Raw genomic sequence first — 16,968 nt, 5'->3', positions numbered from 1 at the left:
ACTGGAGCTTAGGGCGGGGCCTCGGCGGTGAGCGCAGCCCGGGACTGGAGCTTGGGGCGGGGCCTCGGCGCTGGGCGACACCGGGGACTAGAGCTAAGGGCGGGGACTCGCGGTGAGTGCGGCCGGGGACGAGACCCGAGGCTGGCGACGGGACCTAAGGCAGTGGGCGGGCCCTTGGCGATGAACGCAGTCGGGGACTAAGGCTGGACGCGGGGCAGGGGAGGGCCCTCCTCGGATTGTGAGCGCGGTCTCCAGCGGCGAGCCGGGTGCGGGGCTGAGAGTGGGGGGCGAGGCCTCCGGTGGAGAGGCGGCCTGCGAAGGGAACTGGAGCTGTGGGCGGGGAAGGGGGCGGAGCCTGGGTCTGGCCCCGAACTGTGGGCGGGGCTTGAGGCGAGGGGCCGAGCGTGGTGGGCGGGGCCTTGGTTCCTGAGGGTGACCTAGGACCCAACCCGAGGCCACCCTGCCCCGCCCTCCGCATTTGCGGCGCCCGCCGCTCCGCTCGCCTTGATACCAGAGCCTCCCCGTGCGCCCCGCCATTCCCCGTTTTCTGTTCCCCTAAAATTCCCGCTTTCTAGCAGTCATTCGTGGCCACCTGTGGTTTCCCGTGAGTCACCTCACTGTGCCCCCTACCCAGAGCGGGAACCTTGGCTACGCTCGCCCTCAAATATCTGCAGATGGGGTTCACAATCGCCATAGGGCCGGTGACATACCCAGGAATGAGCCTAAAAAGAAATGCGTGACCAGGCGCAGTGGCTCACGCTTGTAATCCCAGCACTTTGGGAGGCCAAGGCAGGCGGCTCACGTGAGGTGAGGAGTTCGAGACCAGCCTGGCCAACATGGCGAAACCCCGTCTCCACTAAAAATACAAAATAGCCAGGCTTGGTGGTGGGCGCCTGTAATCCCAGCTACTCGCGAGTCTGAGACAGGAGAGTCGCTTGAACCTGAGAGGTGGAGGTTGCAGTGAGCCGAGATGGCGCCATTGCACTCCAGCCTGGGTGACGGGTGACAAGAGTGAAACTCCGTGTCAAAAAAAAAAAAAGAGAGAGAGAGCGAAAAGGAAATGAGGAAGACCCCACCTTTTTTTTTTTTTTTTTTGAGAACGGAGTCTCTGTCGCCCAGGCTGGAGTGCAGTAGTGAGATATCGGCTCACTGCAACCTCCACCTCCCAGGTTCAAGCGATTTTCCTCTCTCAGCCTCCTGGGGGAGTAGCTGGGATTACAGGCGCCTAATTTTTGTATTTTTAGTAGAGACGGGATTTCACTATGCTACCCAGGCTGGTCTCGAACTCCTGACATCAAGTGATTCGGCCACCCAAAGTGCTGGGATTACAGGCGTGAGCCACCGCGCCGGCCAAGATCCATTTTTTTTTTAAACTCTAAACCTTGACTGTAAGACCTAAAAGGAGCTCAAATTAATTTTAAAAAATAAATAAACCACCCCATTCCCACGTGGAAGCAAAGTTGTAAATACATAAATTATTTCCAAGTCGGTGTGTAAAATGATGTAATCCCAATCAAAATGTCAACAGGGTTTGGCACGCTTGTGCGTGCCTGCAATCCCAACACTGGGAGGCGGAGGAGGGAGGCTTGCTTGAGCCCCAAGGTGAAGGCTGCTACTGAGGGGTGCACTCCAGCCTGGGCCACAGAGGGAGACCTTGTCTTTAAAAAAAAAAAAAAAAAAAAAAAAGAGGCCAGGCGCGGTGCCTCACGCCTGTAATCCCAGCACTTTGGGAAGCCGAGGCGGGCGGATCACGAGGTCAGGAGATCGAGACCATCCTGGCTAACATGGTGAAACCCCGTTTCTACTACTAAATACACACAAAAAATTAGATGGGCATGGCGGCAGGCGCCTGTAGTCCCAGCTACTCGGGAGGCTGAGGCAGGAGAATGACGTGAACCTGGGAGGCGGAGCTTACAGTGAGCAGAGATTGCACCACTGCACTCCAGCCTGGGCGACAGAGCGAGACTCCCTCTCAAAAAAAAAAAAAAAATCAACAGGATTTTTCAGAGAATTTGATAAGCTGATGCTAAAGTCATCTGGAAGAGATAATCTGATGCTAAAGTCATCTGGAAGAGATAATCCAAAGGAATAGTAAAAAAAAAAAAATTGTAAAAAGAAAAAACTCAGCTGGGTGCGGTGACTCACACCTGTAATCCCAGCACTTTAGGTCAAGGCAGGCAGCTCATCTGAGGTCAGGAGTTCGAGACCAGCCTGGCCAACATGGTGAAACCCCGTCTTTACAAAAATTAGGCCAGGCAAGGTGGCTCATGCTTGTAATCAGAGCACTTTGGGAAGCCAAGGCAGGTGGATCAATTGAGATCAAGAGTTCGAGGCCGGGCGCGGTGGCTCAAGCCTGTAATCCCAGCACTTTGGGAGGCCGAGGTGGGCGGATCACGAGGTCAGGAGATCGAGACCATCCTGGCTAACACAGTGAAACCCCATCTCTACTAAAAATACAAAAAATTAGCCGGACGTGTTGGCAGGCGCCTGTAGTCCCAGCTACTCGGGAGGCTGAGGCAGGAGAATGGCATGAACCCGGGAGGCGGAGCTTGCAGTGAGCCGAGATCGCGCCATTGCACTCCCGCCTGGGAGACAGAGCAAGACTCCGTCTCAAAAAAAAAAAAAAAGAGTTCGAGACCAGCCTCTGGCCAACACGGCCAAACCCTGTCTCTACTGAAAGTACAAACATTGGCCGGGCGCGGTGGCTCATGCCTGTAATCCCAGCACTTTGGGAGGCTGAAATGGGTGGATCACGAGGTCAAGAGTTCGAGACCAGCCTGGCCAACATGCTGAAACCCCATCTCTACTAAAAATACAAAAATTAGCTGGGCGTGGTGGCACATGCCTGTAATCCCAGTTACTTGAGGCTAAGGTAGGAGAATCACTTGCACCCAAGAGGCAGAGGTTGCAGTGAGCCAAGATTGCACCACTGTACCCAGCCTGGGCGATAGAGCGAGGCTGCATCTCAAACAAAAAACAAAAAAACACAATAATTATCCGAGCGTGGTGGCGTGTGCCTGTAATCCCAGCTACTGTGGAGGCTGAGGCAGGAGAATCACTTGAACCCAGAGGCAGAGGTTGCAGTGAACTGAGATTGCACCACTGCACTCCACCCTGGGTGACAGAGCAAGATCCTGTCTCAAAAAAAACAAAACAAAACAAAACTTAAGGAGGGCTGAATTGCCCTTCTGTTTCTCAAAAAAATCACATCAAATTATAGCCATTAATCCAGGGATTATTTGTGCAGGAACAAGTGGAATAGAAATTTAGGGACCTCAAATCAGTGAGGAAAAAAGATAGACTCCTCAGTAAGCTTGGGATTTCCGTGTATACGAGGAAATGGGTAAACTGAATCGAGACCTCACACAGTTCTAAAACCCAATTCCAAGTAGCATTCAGAGCTAACAGTAAAAACAAAACCACAAGACTATTGGAATCAAATAGAAAAGAATATTTTAAAATTCAGCAAATATCTGTCATGCGGATGAGTGGTGCTGGCATCTGAACCCCCTCCTCAGGGTGACGCCTCCTTCCTCTCCCAAAGCGGCCAGTGCCAGCCCCATCACCCCCACTGCGTGGATGGGTCATGGGAACATACACCACCACCCTGGAGGCTCAAGCCAGAAGAATTTCTGTGCTCCAAAAGGCCTAAACCAGCGGCTTTTCTTTTCTTTTCTTTTCTTTTCTTTTTTTTTCTTTTTTGAGATGGAGTTTTGCTCTTGTTGCCCAGGCTGGAGTGCAATGGCGCGATCTCAGCTCACCGAAACCTCTGCCTCCTGGATTCAAGTGTCTCTTGCCTCAGCCTCCCGAGCAGCTGGGATTACAGTCATGTGCCACCACGCCCGGCTATTTTTGTATTTTTAGTAGAGACGAGGTTTCTTCATGTTGGTCAGGCTGGTCTTGAACTCCCAACCTCAAGTGATCCGCCCACCTCTGCCTCCCAAAGTGCTGAGATTACAGGCATGAGCCACATGCCCGGCCGTTTTTCTTCTTTTTTTATATATTTTAGTAAGATTTTTTTCTTTTTTTCTTTTTATTTTTGAGACAGAGTCTCACTCTGCTTCCCAGGCTGGAGTGCAGTGATGCAATCTCAGCTCATTGCAACCCCCACTTCCTGGGTTCAAGCAGTTCTCCTGCCTCAGCCTCCAGAGTAGCTGAGCCTACAGGTGCATGCCATCACGCCCGGCTAAATTTTGTGTGTATTTTAGTAAGATTTTTCAAGCATACCTAAAAGTAGAGAGAAAATAAAGACCCAAGGATCTCGGCCACACCAAAGTGTATCATTTTCACATATTTGCTGTTTGGTTCTGTTCTTTTTCTTCTTGGTGGTTTTTTTTTTTTTTTTTTTTTGAGACGGAGTCTCGCTCTGTCTTCCAGGATGTACAGTGGTGCGATCTCGGCTCACTGCAAGCTCCACCTCCTGGATTCATGCCATAGTCCTGCCTCAGCCTCCCAAGTAGCTGGGACTACAGGCACTGCCACCACGCCTGGCTAATGTTTTGTATTTTTAGTAGAGACGAGGTTTCACCATGTTAGCCAGGATGGTCTTGATCTCCTGACCTTGTGATCCGCCTGCCGCGGCCTCCCAAAGTGCTGGGATTACAAGCGTGAGCCACCGCGCCCGGCCTGGTTCTGTTCTTTTAGTTTGGGGTGTTGTTTGTTTTGTTTTGTCTTGGAGGTTCTCTAGCATTGCTGGATCACAGCCCCTGAGCCTGTCAGAATCAGTTCTCCTCCCTCCCTGCCCAAAGGTAACCGTTACCCAGCTTTGGATGATCGTCAGTGCCAAACAGGTTTTACACTATCCGTATACAATGTATACTATTGTTGTACGTGTTTGAAAACTGTACATAAATGACCTCATACTTAACCTTCTACCATGTGCTTTAAGCCACACACCCGGCCTGCAAGGCCTTGTGTGACTCACCTCCCCTCTTGGCCACCACACTGTCTTTGTACGAGGCAAGTCACTGCATCCTGCCATACTCGGGGCATAGAAAGCTGCACTCCTGGAGAGAGGGTTTGGGAACACACTGAGAAGCATCACCAGCCACACACCTTACCCACCCAGACAAACACACATGGTTGTTGGATTTTCCATCACCAGCACTAGGAGCTCTGCAGACTTCTGGGAGGGGAAGCCAGCGCCAGCATGCCGCACCCAGCCAGAAGAAGAGGGTACTGGAGATGCAGCAGGGTCTGGAGAGCATATCACTGCCTGCTCCAGTGCAAGAGAATATTTTGGTTTGGTTTTGTTTTGTTTTTGAGATGGAGTCTCACACTGTTGCCCGGGCTAGAGTGCAGTGGCACGATCTCGGCTCACTGCAACCTTCTCCTCCCAGGTTCAACTGATTCTCCTGCCTCAGCCTCCCAAGTAGCTGAGATTACAGGCGACTGCCACCATGCCCAGAAAATTTTTTGTATTTTTAGTAGAGACAGGGTTTCACTATGTCGGCCAGGCTGGTCTCAAACTCCTGACCTTGTGATCCGCCTGCCTTGGCCTCCCAAAGTGGTGGGATTACAGATGTGAGCCACTACGCCCGGCCAAGAGAATGTTTAAGAAGGGACTAGAGGCAAACAGGCAGAACCAGGACAGAGCCCCACAGTGGGGCAGCTGTGGAGGAGAGAAGCAGCAGAGAGCTGGGGATGTTGGCGTTGTCTCTCTCTCTGTCTCTGTCTGCCTGTCTGTCTCTATCTCTCTGTCTCTCTGTCTCCCATCTATTTTTGGGGTTTTGTTTTTGTTTTTGAGACAGAATCTCACTCTGTCACCCAAGCTGGAGTGCAATGGCGCAATCTCGGCTCAGTGCAGCCTCTGCCTCCCGGGTTCAAGCAATTCTCCAGCTTCAGCCTCCCAAGTAGCTAGAATTACAGGCACCCGTCACCAGCTCTGGCAATTTTTTGTATTTTTAGTAGAGACTGGGTTTCACCATGTTGATCAGGCTAGTCTCGAACTCCTGACCTCAGGTGATCCACCTGCCTTGGCCTCCCGAAGTGCTGGGATTACAGATGTGAGCCACCACTCCCAGCATTTTTTGTTGCTGTTTTTGAGACAGAGCCTTCATCTGTTGCCCAGACCAGAGTGCAGTGGCGTGATCTCAGCTCACTGCAACCTCCGCCTCCCGGGTTCAAGCAATTCTCCTGCCTTAGCTTCCCAAGTAGCTGGGATTACAGGCATGCACCACCACGCCTGGCTAATTTTGTATTTTTAGTAGAGATGAGGTTTCACCATGTTGGCCAGGCTGGTCTCGAACTCCTGACCTTAGGTGATCTGCCCGCCTTGGCGGTGGATCCACTTGCCCAAGTTCTGGAATTACAGGCATGAGCTGCTGTGCCTGGCCATTTATTTTTCCTTCTTTTTTTGTTCAGACAGGGTCTCACTCTGTTGCCAAGGCTGGAGTGCAGTGGCACAATCATGGCTCACTGTAGCTTTAACCTCCTGGGCTCAAGTGATTCTCCTGCCCCAGCCTCCAGAGTTACATGCACGCACCACCCCACTTAGCTAATTTTTAAATTTCTTTGTAGAGACAGGGTCTCACTATGTGGCTCAGGCTGGCCTTGAACTTCTGGGCCTATGCAATCCTCCTGCCTTAGTTTCCCAAAGTGTTGGGATTACAGGCATGAGCCACTACACTTGGGCAATACTTTTTTTTTTCTTTGAGACAGAGTTTCGCTCTTGTAGCCCAGGCTGGAGTGCAATAGCGCTATCTTGGCTCACCGCAACCTCTGCCTCCTGGGTTCAAGCGATTCTCCTGCCTCAGTCTCCCGAGTCGCTGGGATTACAGGTATGCACCACCACACCTGGCTAATTTTGTATTTTTAGTGGAGACAGGGTTTCTCCATGTTGGTCAGGCCAGTCTCAAACTCCCGACCTCAGGTGATCTGCTCACTTCAACCTCCCAAAGTGCCGGGATTACAGGCATGAGCCACTATGCATGGCCCCGTTTCATTAATTTTTGCTCTCATTTTTGTTAGATCTTTCTTTCCGCTTAATTTGGTCAATTTGTTCCCTTTTTCTAGTTTCTTCATTTTTAAAAAATTGAGATAGTGTCTCATTCTGTCACCCAAGCTGGAGTGCAGTAGTATAATCAAACCTCACTGCAGACTCTACCTCCTGGTGATCCTCACACCTCAGCCTCCCGAGTAGCTGGAACTACGGGCATGTGTCACCACACCCAGATAATTTTTTGTAGAGATGGGTTTTTGCCTCATTGCCCAGGCTGGTCTGGAACTCCTGGGCTCAAGTGAGCTACCCACCTTGTCCTCCCAAAGTGCTGGGATTACAGGCATGAGCCATTGCTCCCCACCCTTTCTCTAGTTCTTTTTTTTTTTTTTTTTTTTTTTGAGACAGAGAACACCCAGGCTGGAGTTCAGTGGTGCCATCTCAGCTCACTGCAACTTCCGCCTCCCAGGTTCAAGTGATTCTGTCACCTCAGCCTCCCAAGTAACTGGGATTACAGGCATATGCCACCACGCCTAGCTAATTTTTGTATTTTTAGTAGAGATGGGGTTTCACCATGTTGGCCAGGCTGGTCCCAAACTCCTGACCCCAAGTGACCCATCTGTCTTGGTCTCCCAAAGTGTTGAGATTATACACGTGAGCCAATGCACCCAGCCCCTTTCTCTAGTTTTTGTTTTGTTCTGTTTCTTGAGGTGGAGTCTCGCTCTGTCGCCCAGGCTGGAGTGCAGTGGCACGATCTTGGCTCACTGTAACCTCTGCCTCCCGGGTTCACGCCATTCTCCTGCCTCAGCCTCCCAAGTAGCTGGGACTACAGGTGCCCACCACCATGCCTGGCTAATTTTTTGTACTTTTAGTAGAGACGGGGTTTCACTGCGTTAGCCAGGATGGTCTTGATCTCCTGACCTCTTGATCCACCCGCCTCGGCCTCCCAAAGTGCTGGGACTATAGGTGTGAGCCACCACGCCCGGCCTTTTTATAGTTTTTTAAGGTGAAAGATGAGATCATTCATTTAAGATCTCTTTTCTTTTATAAATAGGCATTTTATTGCTATAATTCTCCCTGTAATTACCACTTTAGCTGAATCCTGCACATTTCAATGTGCCGTGTTTTCATTTTCATTCAGCTCAAGATTCTCTCCACTCTTAATTTCCTCCCGGATCCAAGGGTTATTAGGAAGTGTATTGTTTTGTTTCTAAATGTTGGGGATTTTTCAAATATGTATTATTGATTTCTATGCAAAATGCTCTCTGTCCATGATGACATTTCATCCTCATGGCAACACTAGCTTGCAGACACTGTCGTCTCCATTTTATGGAGGGAGCCCTTGAGGATGTGAGGGGTGACAGCCCCAAATCTCATAGCCAGTAGGTGACAAAGCCAGAATCCAATCTGAGTCTGTGTGGCCACTGGATCCTTGCTCTCACCTGACAGACTAGAGGGGTTATTTCGTGTGCTCCCTCACCAAAGCCTGTGAGGTGCCTGCAGGTGCAGGGGGCAGCATGCCTCCCAGGCCACAGCGGTACAGGACAGTCAGGCGGTACAGGACAGGATTGGCCAGAGGAGCAGAGGGGTGGGGAAGACCACACCCACAACGGTAAGAGGTTTAAAGGGTGTGGTTTTGGCCAGGCTCGGTGGCTCAGGACTGTAATCCCAGCACTTTGGGAGGCCGAAGAGGGCAGATCACGAGGTCAGGAGATCAAAACCATCCTGGCCAACATGGTGAAACCCATCTTTACTAAAAATACAAAAATTAGCAGGTGTGGTGACGGGCGCCTGTAGTTCCAGCTACTCGGGAGGCTGAAGCAGGAGAATCGCTTGAACCTGGGAGGCAGGGGTTGTGGTGAGGTGAGATGGCATCATTGCCCTTCAGCCTGGACAAGAGCGAAACTCTGTCTCACAATAAATAAAATAAAATAAAATAAAATAAAATAAAATAAAATAAAATATAAAAAGGGTGTGGCTCTACTGGGCAATGCCCCAAGGTGTGTGCTGCCAGAACTAAGCCTTTGCTCAGATGGGCTGCAGAGCAGGGGTGCTATGGTCTGAATGTGCGTTGTATTAGTCTGTTTTCACACTGCTGATAAAGACATACGTGAGATTGGGCAATTAACAAACAAAAGAGGTTTATGAGACCTACAGGTCCACATGGCTGCAGAGGCCTCACAATCATGGAGGAAGGCAGGGAGGAGCAAGTCACGTCTTACGTGGATGGCAGCAGGAAGAGAGAGAGAGCTTCTGCAGGGAAACTCCCTCTTATAAAACCGTCAGATCGGCTGGGCGTGGTGGCTCATGCTTGTAATCCCAGCACTTTGGGAGGCCGAGGCGGGCGGATCACGAGGTCAGGAGATCGAGACCACGGTGAAACCCCGTCTCTACTAAAAAAAGACAAAAAATTAGCCGGGCGTGGTGGCGGGCGCCTGTAGTCCCAGCTACTCGGAGAGGCTGAGGCAGGAGAATGGCATGAACCCGGGAGGCGGAGCTTGCAGTGAGCCAAGATTGCGCCACTGCACTCCAGCCTGGGCGACAGAGCGAGACTCCGTCTCAAAAAAAAAAAACCGTCAGATCTGGTGACACTTATTCACAATCACAAGAACAGCACAGGAAAGACCCGCCCCCATGATTGAATTCCCTCCACCAGGTCCCTCCACAACACGTGGGAATTCAAGATGAGATCTGGGTGGGGACACAGAGCCAAATCATATCCTGTGTGTTCCCCCAAAGTCCATATGTTGACGTCCTTGCCCCAAGGCTATGGTTTTAGAGAGGTGGGGCCTTTGGGAGATGAGGTCATGGGGGCTGCTTCCTTCATGAGTGGGGTTAATGCCCTCAGAAAAGTGGCTGGCTGGGCACAGTGGCTCACATCTGTGATCTCAGCACTTCGGGAGGCTGAGGAGGGAGGATTGCTTGAGTCCAGGAGTTTGAGACCAGCCTAAGCAACATGGCAAAACCCTGACTCTACAAAAACTACAAAAACTTAGCCGGTTGTGGTAGCATGTGTCTGTAGTCCCAGCTACTTGGGAGGCTGAGGTAGGAGGATTGCTTGAGCCCAGAAGGTTGAGGCTGCAGTGAGCTGAGATCACACGACTCCACTCCAACCTGGGCGACAGATTGAGAACCTGTCTCAAAGAAAAAAGAAACAAGAAAAAAGAAAAATCGTGGCTGGAGGGAACTTGTCTGCTGCTTCCCCCATGTGGGGATGCAGGAAGAGGGCGCTGTCTGTGGACCAGGAAGTGGCCCTTGCCAGGCACGGCATCTGCCAGCACCGTCCTGAGAAATGAATTGTGGTTTATAAGCCACTTGGACTGCGGTGGTTTGCCGTTGCAGTCTGAACCAACTGAGGCAGGGAGTAAGGCTCCCTACGTGATGTGAAGGCATAAAGAATGGAGCCAGGTTAGAGGGAGAACGCGGAGAACTGCCCTGGGGACCGGTTAGGTGCCCCCTGCTGCAAGCGCCCGGGAAGCTTGGAAACATTTAGGACTGACTGACAAGCTCAAAGAGTCAAGCAAGGGCGGCCGAGGGGCACCAGCACCCTCAGAGCACCCACACTGGGCACCAAGCACCAGCTCCCTGTGCCCAGGGTCCTCTGTACTCCTCATTCAGCCCTGCGAGGCAGGACCTTCACTTGCACCTCACCAAAGAGGACGCTGGAAACGTGCAGTGACCTCTGCTCTGGCTGTAAACAGGGAGAGGCTGTGGGCTTGCCCCTAGACCTGACTCCAGGACACAGCAGCAGAGCGGGGCCCAGGCTGGGGGTGTGGGGCAGGAACATTCCTCCATGGGGGCCCCAGAGAGCTGGAAAGTAATGTAGGTGTTGCACTGAAATGAGAGAATTGCTTTAATCTGAACGGAACATGCTCCTAAAACTTAGACCAGGGTCAGGCACGGTGGCTCACGCCTGTAATCCCAGCACTTAGGGAGGCCGAGGCGGGCAGATCACAAGGTCAGGAGATCGAGACCATCCTGGCTAACACAGTGAAACCCCGTCTCTACTAAAACTACAAAAAATTAGCCAGGCGTGGTGGCGGGCGCCTGTGGTCCCAGCTACTCGGAGAGGCTGAGGCAGGAGAATGGCGTGAACCCGGGAGGCGGAGCTTGCGGTGAGCCGAGATCGCGCCACTGCACTCCAGCCTGGGCGACAGAGCGAGACTCCGTCTCCAAAAAAAAAAAAAAACTTACACCAGGAAGGATTTCCTTTTCTCAGGGCCTGAGAAAAATGACCTGACCAGAGGGGTTAGAATTTTGAAGGACACGCCTAGGCGCCTGCAAACTTCTCCCTCCTGGAGGCTTTCTTCATTCATGGTGTCTTTTGTTTTTGGGGTTTTTTTGTTTTGTTTTGTTTTTGAGACGCAGTCTTGCTCTGTCCCCCAGGCCGGAGTGCAGTGGCGCCATCTCGGCTCACTGCAACCTCTGCCTCCCAGGTTCAAGCCATTCTGCTGCCTCAGCCTCCCAATTAGCTGGGATTACAGGTTCATGCCACCATGCCCGGCTAACTTTTTGTATTCTTAGTAAAGACGGGGTTTCACCATGTTGGCCAGGATGGCCTCAATCTCCTGACCTCATGATCTGCCCACCTCAGCCTCCCAAAGTGCTGGGATTATAGGCATGAGCCACCGCACCTGGCCTGTTTTTTGAGGGTTTTTTTGAGACTGAGTCTTGCTCTGTCGCCCAAGCTGTAGTGCAATGGCACCATCTTGATGTACCGCAATCTCCACCTCCCGGGTTCAAGCAATTCTCCTGCCTCAGCCTCCCAAGTAGCTAGGATTACAGGCGCCTGCCACCGCGCCCAGCTAATTTTTGTATTTTTAGTAGAGTCAGGGTTCCATCATGTTGGCCAGGCTTGTCTTGAATTCCTGACCTCAAATGATCCATCTGCCTTGGCCTCCCAAAGTGCTGGGATTACAGGCGTGAGCCACCGTGCCAAGCCTCATCGTGTTCTCGTCTGTGGTGCTTTGACATCTTGGGGTCTCGTGGACCTAGAGAGGGACTGCCCCTCCCAGGGTTAGCTAATTCCTAGAGGCAGCTGACCACTTGCCTCTGAGTAGGCCTTATTTACTTTATTTTTTCTTTTTTTTTTTTTGAGACAGCGTCTCACTCTGTCACCCAGGCTGGAGTGCAGTGGTATGATCATAGCTCACTGTCGTCTCAAACGCCTGGGCTCAAGAGATCCTTCGGCCCCGGCCTCCCAAAGTACTGAGATCACAGGCGTGAGCCACCGTGCAGGCTGAGCATACCTTTGATATGCAGAGCGACCGTCATGAGTCCCACCTGCCTCCTTTCATCAGGCTCCTGCATTCCAGAACACTAGCCCCCTGCCCTAAATCACCCCAGGGCCAGGTACCAGATAGTTAGATACCACCCCCCAAGCCCAGAGCCCACTGAAATGACCCAATTCTAACTCTGCTCAGCTCGCCTACTCTGCCTTGTCTGGAAAATGGCAATAAAGGCTCTTGCCCGCCCTTTCCCTTCACCCACTCTCTGTCCTGACTGGCCCTGGGTGCTTCCCCACATGCCCCTCCTCCTGGGAACTGTGAGTAATAAACTCCTCTTTCAAAGGCAGTTGTCTCTGTGTCTGTCATCTTATCACATTTGATCAAAATAACTCCTGGGTACTCAACAGCACTATCCCCCATGCAGCAGTCAGCAGGGGAAATGAGCAGGGCAGGGTGTGCAAGCTTCTATGGCCTTCTCACCTGCTGCCTGGCCTTGGGCAAGTGCTTCAATCTCTCTAGGTTTCTATTTCCTCGTCTGCATAACAGGGATAAGAACAGCCCACCCTAGCACTGTGGAGTATGATGGAGGACATGTGTCTGGTAGACAGACTGCTCAGAGGCAAGTCCCTGTTCCTGTCTGTTCTCTGCAACTTGAGTGAGACTTGGTGAGGCTCCAGTCCACCTTCCACCACAGAAGTCAAGGGCCAGGCCGGGACAGTGGCTCACGCCTGTCATCCCAGCACTTTGGGAGGCAGAGGCGGGAGGATAACTTGAGCCCAGGAGTTCGAGACCAGCCTGGGCAACAAAGTGAGATCCCTGTCTCTACAAAAAATTTAAAAATTAGCTGTCCTTGGTGGTGCGCGCCTATAGGTGAGCTACTTGGGAGGCTGAGGCAGGAGAATCGCTTGAGCCCAGGTGACTGAGGCTGCAGTGAGTTATGATCATACCACAGCACTCTAGCCTGGGCCACAGAGTGAGACTCCGTCCCCCCAAAAAAAACAATTAGGCCGGGCACAGTGGCTCACACCTGTCATCCCAGCACTTTGGGAGGCTGAGGTGAGAGGATTGATTGAGCCAAGGGGTTCCTGAGCCCAGGAGACGGAAGTTGCAGTGAGCTGAGATGGCATCATTGCACTCCAGCCTGGGCACGACAGAGGCAGATTCTGTCTTTTTTTTTTTTTTGAGATGGAGTCTTGCTCTGTCATCCAGGCTGGAGTACAGTGGTGCAATCTTGGCTCACTGCAACCTCCGCCTCCTGGGTTCAAGTGATTCTCCTGCCTCAGCCTTCTGAGTAGCTGGGATTACAGGTGTGAGCCACCATGCCCAGCTAATTTTTGCATTTTTAGTAGAGACAGGGTTTCACCATGTTGGTCAGGCTGGTCTGGAACTCCTGACCTCATGATCTGCCTGCCTCGGCCTCCCAAAGTGCTGGGATTACAGGCTTGAGCCACTGCACCCGGCCATGACTCTGTCTCTAAATAAATAATTTTTTAAAACCCACAGGGGCCCGGCGCAGTGGCTCACACTTGTAATCCCAGCTCTTTGAGAGGCTGAGGCAGGAGGATGGTTTGAGTCCAGGAGATCCGGCCTACATACAGTGAGACATGATGGCACCACTGGACTCCAGCCTGGTTGACAGAGCAAGACCCTGTCAAGAAAACAAAAGAAAAAAAAGAAAAACAAAAACAAAACCAAGGCCGGGCGCGGTGGCTCACGCTTGTAATCCCAGCACTTTGGGAGGCTGAGGTGGGCGGATCACGAGGTCAGGAGATCGAGGCCACGGTGAAACCCCGTCTCTACTAAAAATACAAACAAAAATTAGCTGGGCGTGGTGGCGGGCGCCTGTAGTCCCAGCTACTCGGAGAGGCTGAGGCAGGAGAACGGCGGGAACCCGGGAGGCGGAGCTTGCAGTGAGCTGAGATCGCGCCACTGCACTCCAGCCTGGGCGACAGAGCGAAACTCCGTCTCAAAAAAAAAAAAAAAAAAAGAAAAGAAAAACAAAACCTAACAAAACCAGAAATCCATTCTGCACGAAGAGCACTGAGGTTGAGTGTTGGTTGATACGTGTTGCAGTAATTGCTGTTCTGATGTCTGTGAACGTCCTTGGCTGATTTCTGTATTAGGGCCTGGGTGTTTTCCTTTCTTTCCTAATATTTAAGTTATATCCTGGCTTATTGTGATGATATTCTTTAGTGGGAAAGAGAGAAGTGTTAAAATTTATGCATCAAGGTCCCTCTTAATCTTGGGACTCAGGATAACCACAGTCAAGAGGGGAGAGTTTTATTCCTGAATCCAGGTCATGCTGTGTTCAACTTTACATCCTGATTTGTCACACAATCACATATCCTGAGAATTTCCCCATGTTGCTAAAACGGAGGCAGTGTTCCGTTTTGCTGGTTATTTCACGTCCCATGGGGTGGATGTGCCAGGGCAAGTTTTGTCATTTCCCCAGGACTGGACATTCCTTTCTGTAAGTGTTGCTGTTTGAAATATCTCACACACCTGGACCTGCGTCCCTGTTGACATTTACAGTGTCACCTGCAGGATGCCATGGGATACCCATGACCCCGGGAAAATCTCCCAAGACGCTGCCAAGCCACTCTCCAGGGCTGCTCCGGGTCCTGCCCCAGGTGCTGTGTGAGGGAACTGCGGTGCCTGTGCCCAACCCAGGAGGGGAGCAGTGTGCAGGACACCGAGGATGTCATCACGACCTTAGGTCTGTATTAGGTCTAGATTAGCCTGCATTAAGGAGAAGGTGGTGACATGCGTCTTTTTTTTTTTTTAGACGGAGTCTCACTCTGTCGCCCAGGCTGGAGTGTAGTGGCATGATCTCAGCTCACTGCAAGCTCCGCCTCCCGGTGGTTCAAGCGATTCTTCTGTCTCAGCCTCCCGAGTAGCTGGGACTACAGGCGCCCACCACCACACCCAACTCGTTTTTGTATTTCTAGTAGAGACGGGGGTTTCACCATATTGGTCAGGCTAGTTTTGAACTCCTGACCTGGTGATCCACCCGCCTCGGCCTACCAAAGTGCTGGGAGTACAGGTAGGAGCCACCGCACCCGGCCATGTACATCTTTTTATAATTTACAATTCCTGATAGTAGTGACAACTGTCTCACTTTTTCTTTTGTGAATCTTTTGTAGCTTCTCTAACCATTTTCCACTGGGAATTTTTTAATGGTCTTATGGACTTGTATGATTTCCTTTGATATTTAAGAATGCTACCCTAGTGAGCCAGGCGTGGTGGCTCACGCCTGTAATCCCAGCACTTTGGGAGATCGAGGTGGGCGGATCACGAGGTCAGGAGATCGAGACCATCCTGGCTAACACGGTGAAACCCCGTCTCTACTAAAAATACAAAAAATTAGCCAGGCGTGGTGGGGGGTGCCTGTAGTCCCCGCTACTCGGGAGGCTGAGGCAGGAGAATGGCGTGAACCCAGGAGGCGGAGCTTGCAGTGAGCCGAGATGGCACCACTGCACTCCAGCCTGAGTGACAGAGCGAGACTCCGTCTCAAAAAAAAAAAAAAGAATGTTACCCTAGTGAAACATTCAGTATTCTTACAAAGATCACCCTCAGTAGTTTGTTGCATGGGGTGAGGTTTCCCTTTGTACGTTTGGTTTTTTCAGGACGGGGCGCAGCCCCAGCCAGATGGCGCCTGACTCTCCAGCCGGCGGCAGCTCACCCTGCTGTGGTTTGATTTTCCCTATACAATACATGTTCATTGTGGAGAAAATAGGAGATAAAGATAAGCAAAAAGGAGAAACCAAATCAATGGAATCCCCATCACACAGAGATACTTCCTTAACACTTTGGATTAATGTGTATCCTATCAATATTTTTCTATACCTGAAAATAGGTGTTTTACATGTATAATCACTAACATATAAATACATACTGCACATGGACATGCATTTTCACAAACATTTTTGTTTTTTTGAGACAGAGTTTCACTCTTGTCACCCAGGCTGGAGTGTAGTGGCACAATCTTGGCTCAATGGAATCTCCGCCTCCTGGGTTCAAGCGATTCTCGAGTAGCTGGGGTTACAGGCGTGCACCATCACGTCCCACTAATTTTTTGTATTTTTAGTAGAGATGGGGTTTCACTATGTTGGCCAGGATGGTCACAAACTCCTTACCTCAGGTGATCCGCCCACCTTGGCCTCCCAAAGTGCTAAGATGACAGGCATGAGCCACCGTGCCCGGACTTTTTATTTTTATTTTTTGAGATGGAGCCTGGCTCTGTCCCCGAGACTGGAGTGCAGTGGTGTGATCCTGGTTCACTGCAACCTCCACCTCCTGGGTTCAAGTGATTCTCCCACCTCAGCTTCCCAAGTCACTGGGATCACAGATGTGCACCACCATGCCCAGGTATGTTTTTGTATTTTTGTTAGAGATGGGACTTTGCCATATTGCCCAAGCTGGTCTTGAACTCCTGAGGTCAAGGGATCTGTGCGCTTTGGCCTCCCAAAGGGCTGGGATTACAGGTGTGAGCCCCTGCGACTGGCCTGTTTTTAGCTAGTTTTAACTCACTATTTCTGCCAGCTGTAGAATATTCTATCAGGTTCTATCATGGCTCACCTAACCCTGTTCTACTCTACAACCCCGGGGTTGATTCCAGGCCTCACTCTCAGCAGTTGAGCTGCTCCAAGGGTGACCGTGGGAACTGTCCACAGGTGCGGCTGTGGGTGCAGTGATCTCAGTGGTCTCCGAGCTCCTGGCCATCCCCTCCATGGCTCCCCAGAAAAAGCCTCCAGGAGGAAGGCCCTGCTGTACCTTTTTTGTGACGTTTGCTCCTCAGCCTCA

At 51.3% G+C, this 16,968-nt stretch overlaps 1 long non-coding RNA gene across 1 annotated transcript; it reads left to right on the top strand.

Annotated features, from left to right (window-relative positions):
- The first annotated feature begins 52 nt into the window (after positions 1–52).
- Positions 53–12,511, top strand: LOC134737275 (uncharacterized). The gene is made up of 2 exons (XR_010121996.1): positions 53–112; positions 12,040–12,511. It is a non-coding gene; the product is annotated as an uncharacterized lncRNA (long non-coding RNA).
- The last annotated feature ends 4,457 nt before the right edge of the window (positions 12,512–16,968 follow it).

Source organism: Symphalangus syndactylus, chromosome 8 (assembly GCF_028878055.3).
Source record: "Symphalangus syndactylus isolate Jambi chromosome 8, NHGRI_mSymSyn1-v2.1_pri, whole genome shotgun sequence".
In the NCBI taxonomy this organism is placed as follows: Eukaryota; Metazoa; Chordata; class Mammalia; order Primates; family Hylobatidae; genus Symphalangus; species Symphalangus syndactylus.
This window is presented reverse-complemented; position numbering and strand designations above follow the sequence as displayed.